Source organism: Suncus etruscus, chromosome 7 (assembly GCF_024139225.1).
Source record: "Suncus etruscus isolate mSunEtr1 chromosome 7, mSunEtr1.pri.cur, whole genome shotgun sequence".
Taxonomy (NCBI): domain Eukaryota; kingdom Metazoa; phylum Chordata; class Mammalia; order Eulipotyphla; family Soricidae; genus Suncus; species Suncus etruscus.
Genome location: NC_064854.1, coordinates 60,670,536 through 60,677,774, shown reverse-complemented (window position 1 = coordinate 60,677,774; position 7,239 = coordinate 60,670,536).

Sequence of the window (7,239 nt, the reverse complement as noted above, 5' to 3'; positions counted from 1 at the left end):
AAGACTGGACTGAAAAAACTGGAACTCTTGCTTTGCTTTGGGATATGTGTGCTTTGGAGCAGCAGCAGCGCAGAGAGGTTGGGAGCCTGGGCTTTGCCTTTGCCCAGCTTGTGGGACAACCGGCCTCTTTGCCCCCAGCCCTCTGTCCTGGTCTGGGAGGTGAATGACGGGATGTCCTCCCTGCTGAGAGGGGCTAGACAAACCCACAGTGGTTTCAAGTGGATTGCATGGGTTTGGCCAGCTCTCTTCCTGCAGAGCACATAGGCCCGCCGGCTGTGACCTTAGCAACCAGCATCTCCATCTGGACACCCCAGCACTCCTCGACTCTTGGATGTTCCTCATGCTGAGTACCCTTTTCTTTCTCCATGTCCCCACAGCAGGGCTTCAGACTCGAGAGTTAACTCCCAAGCACCCCAAGTGAGCCCCCCTCCAAAAAAAAAAAAACCTGGAGAAAGATTGTTTTCCTGTTTTTTAGTTTTCTGCTAAAAATCCTACCTTGAGCACTAGGTTTGGTGAAGATGTGTCTTGGGGATTGGGCCCATCCCTCACCTCCCCTGCTCCTCCAGTGGTGTTGTCCCATGGCCAAGGTGAGGCTGCCCTCCTGTATTATTTCTAGCATACAAGCATCCCAGGTCACTAGCTTTAAAAACGTGGGTGCTGGAGCAATAGCACAACATGGAGGGCATTCCACCCAAGTTTGCTCCCCAGCATTCCATATGATCTTTCCCCCTAAACCCACCAGGAGTAATTCCTGAGTGGAGAGCCAAGAGTAACCCTTGAGCACTGCTGGGTGTGGCCCCAAATCAACGATATGAGTGTCTGCCCACAGTTGGAAGTACTCACTCATGCGTCCAGGCTCTCATGTGCCACCAGGGGGCGCAGCGGGGCTGTGTTTGGGAGCGCTGAAAACTACTTTAGAAGCCCTGGAGGACTAGTCTAAGGGAAACCCTCACCGCTGAAGCGATAGTACAGTGGCAAGGGCATTTGCCTTGATGCAACCAACCTGGATTCCATCCCCAGCGCCCCATAGGAACCCCCATTCATCCCTCAGCACAGAGCCAGGAATGAGTTTCGAGCATTGCTGCATGTGACCCCCAAAACAGAAGCATTCTTTCTATCAATTTGCCAGGTGGTCCACAGATCGCCCCATCCTGCACTTCAGTGAGAACTGAGTGACTAGCAGGAATGGAAAGAGCATAAAATAAGCCCAGAAAGACACACATAATTTGGGGTGGGGGTCTTCTCCAGTGTTGGGAACCAAGGGTCAGACTCAGGGTCTCGATTGCAGGGCATGTGCTCCAGCCTTGGGGCCACCCCTCACCTAGTCAGTCTCAACCCCACACTTGATTTTTAAGTTTGTGGGTGTCTGAAACTGAAACCTGAGCGGCTTGAGCCACCAATTCTGTCTGTGTTGCTGAGCAGGCACTCCTTGGCCCTGGAATCCCAGGCAGGCTTGGTCTGGGCCCTCCTGGCCATTCACCTTCCAACCAATACTCCTAAAGTGACCTTGCACCCTCAAACCTTGTGAGGCAGTACCTTAGCCTGCTGTTTTCTTGACTTATTGAAAGGTTTTCTAGTTCTGTCCATGGGGCCAGAGACTCTCACAGTGATACTTTGGGAACAAGGCAGGTGATAAAGTGCAAAGGCCACAGTACTGGTGCCTGGAGTTAACACCCTAGCCACTGTCCCATCTTCACCCTTCAGGTGGGGTCTAGTATGATTTCAGGGGGCTCAGATATCCTGCTACATAGACTCCTGTCCAGAAGGTTACACAGTATTGCACCATTAGGGATTCCTGGGATGCACAATGGCACCTCAGGAAAAAACAGTATCTCCCCCTCCCCATCAGACTGAGGAGCGTTCTGCACTGAAAGGCACTGGTGCTATGTTATGTGGGCCGGCTGCTCCCATGTTTTCTGGCCTTGGCATTTGCCTGGCAGATGGAGGTGGCCCAAGCACAGTACAGCCAGGGCAGATCTGGCCCCAGAGTCTGGCCAGCAAACTCACCTACAGGTGGCCTTGCCCCACAGCTGCTGCCATTACTAGCGCCCAGTTCCCAGACCTCTAGGCAGGCCGAGCTCCGTTTATTTATCCTGACTAATTACCGTTGGCAAGGCCGCTCCCTGGCCCCTCATCAGCCCTAATTACTCAGTGAAGTCATCCATGGGGGCCCACAGCCATCTGCTCGGAGCCCTGCTGTCCCCTCCTGGCTCCTGAGCTTGAACAGAGGCAGCCGCCAGCAGGCAAGACTCACCTCCGTACTGTTAGCAGCTGCATCCACTCCAGGGACTGTCTCAGGGCCTGCTGGCTCCCTCTCTATCCTGGAGGAAGCCCCCTATTCTGTACTTCCTCTGCCATCCACAACCTTAATTTCATTAGGAATTCCTGGAATTTTCTGTTCCAGGCCAGCAGAAAGGAAAGGAAGTGTACATACATGTATACATGAATTCATACATGTTTGTACATGTGAACATGTGCATGCTTGCATGTGGGTATGTACTCATGACCCCCAAGTCAGATACTCTTTTTTCTTGTTTTTGGACCACACTCAGAAGTGCTCAGGGGTTACTCCTGACTGCACTCAGGAATCACTCCTGGGAGGCTAGGAGGACCATATGGGATGGCAGGAATTGAACCCCTTGGCCATGTGCAACGAAAATGTCCTACACGTTGTGCTATCACTTCATCCCCCAACCAATCAGATTTTCTTAAGACAGGTTCCTTTCCATCCATGTTTATCATCCAGAGCTAACTGGGGGGACTGAAAACTGTATTTTGCAGGCCTAAGTCCTAGAGTTCTATCCCTGTCAATTGTGTGGTTCTTCCACCCCAGCAATACAGGACTGAGCTTCACAGCCTCACAGATGTGTCCTGAGTCCAAACTCCCAGACCTGCACTGCAGACAGAGTTGTGCCCCCCAGGCCACCTCTGGCAACAAGACTCAGACATGCAGAATTTCTAGAGGCAGGGGATAAAGGGGCAGAAATGTGGGGAGCAATGACAAAAGATTAGATCTAAGATGCTATTGGGGGTCCAGGCCACGTGGGAGGACAGGTGTGGGGAGAGGAATGTCCTCCTACCACTGCTTCAGGCCACCATCACCTGGAAGAGCAGTACTACAAGGGAGCCTTCGGTGTCTGGCCATGGTGACCAGGAGGCACATAAGTAGGGTCCAATTGCTGGCTGACATTGTGACCTGTATCTTGGCTTTTCTGGGTCTCATGCTGGGCCCCACCTGTGTCTTCTTTTTTGTTTGTTTTGTTTTGTTTTGGGGCCATACCTGGTGATGCTCAGGGGTTACTCCTGGCTATCTGCTCAGAAATTGCTCCTGGCCTGGGGATTGAATCCAGGTCCCTTCTGGGTCAGCCGTGTGTAAGGCAAAAGCCCTACCGCTGTGCTTCGCTCCAGTCCCCCCCCCCCACCTGTGTCTTGCCTGAGGGTTTAGGATGTTCAGATGTCCCTGCCTCCAGTGCAGCAGCCTCCAGTGAATGGGGGAGCTCTATGCCTCTTCCCCCCACCTTCATGTCTCTGGAGTTCTGAAGATGCTGTTTATAATTAGCGAAGCTTCCATCCTTGCTGCAGTGCTAACTCCAGGCTCATCTGCCTGCTTCTCTGGAGGTTTTTTAAATAGACGGGGATGTGTTAATGACACAGAACATTATCTGTCTGTTAGCGTGCTACCAGGCAGCAGGGAAACGTGATGCTTTCCAGGAGAAGTCCATGAGGAGGAAGTCGCTCCTGTGGTTGCTGTGGTGCACAGAGCAGGCTACCAGGAAAGGGGGAATTCTGGAATGTTCCAGAATTTTCCAGAATGCTCCAGAACATCAGGACCACAATTTGAGCTGGGTACTTTGCTCCTGACCTCCTTTCAGCAGTTTTCTCCAGGTATGAACTGTGAGCTATACTCTCTGCTGAAAGTATCCCCAAATGTGGCCCCAACCAAGCCCAGCCATGACTCAAATTGTGGACTGAACTCATAACATCCTTCTTGCTCAGATGTATACACATCTTTGCATTTCTGACTTCAGTAAAGGACACCAAAGGATAGGCAAGATGGCAGCATTCACAGCATTGAGCTGATCTCAGGATAGAGTAGAGGGACGTTTCCTTCCTAGAGAAAGAGCTGCCATGGTAGCTATGTAACGTGTCACATATGCTGTTTGAGAACTGCTTGTCGACAGGGACTTCAAAGAACTAACCTTGGAGCCCAATCCATAAGTTCTGGATTGTCAGCAGGAGTCTTTGTTTTGTTTTTCTTTTCTTTTTTCCTTTTCTGTTTGTTTGTTTGTTTGTTTTTTGCGAGGAGGATGGTCCCCACCCGGCAGCGTTTATGGCTTACTCCTGGCTCAGTGATCAAGGATCACTCCTGGTGGTGCTGGGATGCCTGATATGGGGTGCCGGGAATCGAACCCGGGTCAGCTGCATGCAAAGCAAAGTCCTCCTCCATGTGCTATAGCTCCAGCCTCTCTCAGTGGGGCAATCGGGAGGCTCAGAGGCACCCCCTGCAGGAGATCTGCACTTCAGTCAGGGGAGAGCGGCTTCTCCAGCCGCCACTTTAGGCTGTTGTCTGAGGAGGGCAAAGGGTCGGAGCTAGCGTTCCTGAAATGGGACAGTCTGTCCCCCAAAATAGTCCAGAGTGGTACCAGGGGGAGGACGGAGCACTTCTGCCCCATCAAACACTCCTCACTAATTTGCATTTAAAAATAGAAAGGGGCTCATGAATAATTTGTGAGTCACGGGCAAGTTGTGAATAAAAACAGGCTGCGGGGCCTCCTGAGGGGCACCAGCCTGGGCACCCTGCCCGGGTCTGGGACAGATTAGACCCTTCCTTGGACTGGCTCTCAGCTTGAGGTGGAGTCTCCTTGCGGAACTTCAACCCCAAATGCTGAAGGCTGGGGGGCCAGGTGAGCTAACGGTGGTGGCTGCCTGAATGCACTTTCCTGGGGTTTGGTGGAACCCCTACCTAACCCCCCCTCCTGGGACTAAACCACCCCAGCCTTGGCACAACCTGCCGCACGAAGCCCAGAGTCGGAGTACAGCAGGGAAGATGCTGGCCTGACACAAGGGTGATCCGGGCTCAATCCCTGTCCCCCCATAGGGTACCCCAAGCATCAACAGGAGTGATTCCTGAGTACAGAGCCAGGAGAAATCCCAGAGCATTTCCAAGAGTGATCCCTGAGCTCAGAGCCAGGAGTGATCTCTGAGTACCATCAGTTGTGGCCCCCAGAACAAAGACTGGTGTGACCAGGTCCACAAGGTGCCTCAGGAGCCCTACTGGCTGCTTTACCTTATGTGGTGGGAAGGTTTGAGGAGGAGAGTACATTCTCCATCGCTGATGGAGACCTGTTTCTAGCTGAGCCCAGAGAGGTTACTGCTGTCAGCCCAGGCCAAGGGAAAAGTGTATGAGGCTGTTTGTTTATTTGTGCTACACCCATCTCTACACTAAGAGATCAATCCTGCCTGGCTCAGTGGACCCTATTGGGTGATGGGGATCAAACCCAGGTCAGCCACAGGCAAGGCAACACCCCTTCCCTCCATCTGTCTGACCAGAACATTTTTTTTGCGGGGGGGGGGGGGGGCCACACCCAGTGATGCTCCAGGGTTACTCCTGGCTCTGCACTCAAAAATCACTCCTGACTCGGGGGACCAAATGAGATGCCGGAGATCGAACCCGCACTCATCCTAGGTCAGCCATGTGCAAGGCAAACACCCTATCCTTGTGCTACCACACTGACCCTAACCAGAACTTAATAGGCTTTTAACATGGAAAGTTAAGCTTATCTGGCTAATGAGAACAGATGTCACAGACCAGGACATTGAGAGGTCAGGGAGCTGGCACCAAGGATTGGATTTCTGCTAGGTGTGTTTAAGGCCCTGGGTTTGATTCTCAACACTTCAGGGTTCTGGGCACTGCCCAGAATGGCCCTACTGCCCCCCAAAGTGCCTCATTGGCGGGCCCTGATCATTAAACCCTTGCACTGGGATTGGTCCTACCCCCACTGACTGTAGTAAATTTCTGTCCCAAGGGTGGGGGTGCTCTCCTGGTGCTCGATTATGTCTATGGGTTCTTCACACCCACTGCCCACACCTGGGCCACTGGGACCTGGTCACCAGACCCCCTTTTTCAGGCTAGTTAAACTTGACAACTGATGTAGAGACCTGAGAAAGGACCATGATGAGACTGGTGGTTACTTCTTGCCCACACCATTGGGATGGCCCGTGAAATGCCTTCTCTCCAAAAAGTGCTTAGGGGACTTAAAAGCAGCCCAGAGTCCTGGGTATGTTGTGTGGCACTGTCCACATGCTTGTGGAGAGCTTTAGACGTGGGCACTGTGAATTTCATTCCAGTCCAACGACAGACTGTTCAGATGTTAGGAGCCCTGATAATATAAACTGCTTTCATTTTTCCAGCACAGAGAGGGCTTGCTTTGGGAGCAGTGCATGCCAGGTGTTATAAAAATAACCCCTCTTAATTATATTTACTTACTCTACGAATCAGACAGAACAGGTATGGGAGCTCTGAGGCAGCCTACAGCTCACACTGAAGGCCTGTAATTTAGAAAGCAGTTTAACATCCATCTTATCTTCTATGCTTAAGGAATGATCCTGAGTTCTGCCAGAGCAGGGGACACTGTTGTTTCTAGAGTTTGGATCTTTCTGCTCCAAAGAGGATGTGCTTGGTGGCTACTCCAGCGGGGGTGGGGGGATAACATAAAGTAAGGGCCAGAGCGATTGTGCAGTGGTAGGGCATTTGCCTTGCACATGGCTGACACAGGATGGACTTGGTTTCAATCCCCAGTGTCCCATATGGTCCCCCAAGCCAGGAGTGATTTCTGAGCATACAGCCAGGAGTAACCCTCTGAGCATCACCAGGTGTGGGCCCCTCAAAAAGTAAATCACATGAAGTCGACTCAGGGACACTTGATGGCAAGGGTTCCCAGTGGCCTTAGGAAAGTTGGAGAATTCTCCTCAGCTGTGATCATTGGAATCTCCAGGTGATACTTGAGATGGACAGGATGGGTGACCCTGGACCTGCTTCAGAAGGTCAAGCCTTGCACAAGTTGGGGTTCCTATTAATGTGGAGTTGATTAAGCTTTCCATTTGTTTTTGTGGTGCTCCCCATTGGTCATCAGGACTACTTGGGCTGTGTTCTGTGGCACACAGTCTTGAATACAAAGGTGGAAGGTGACCCCTGCTGAGGCTGATTGTCATTGTGAGTGATCCAGCAACAGATGGCAG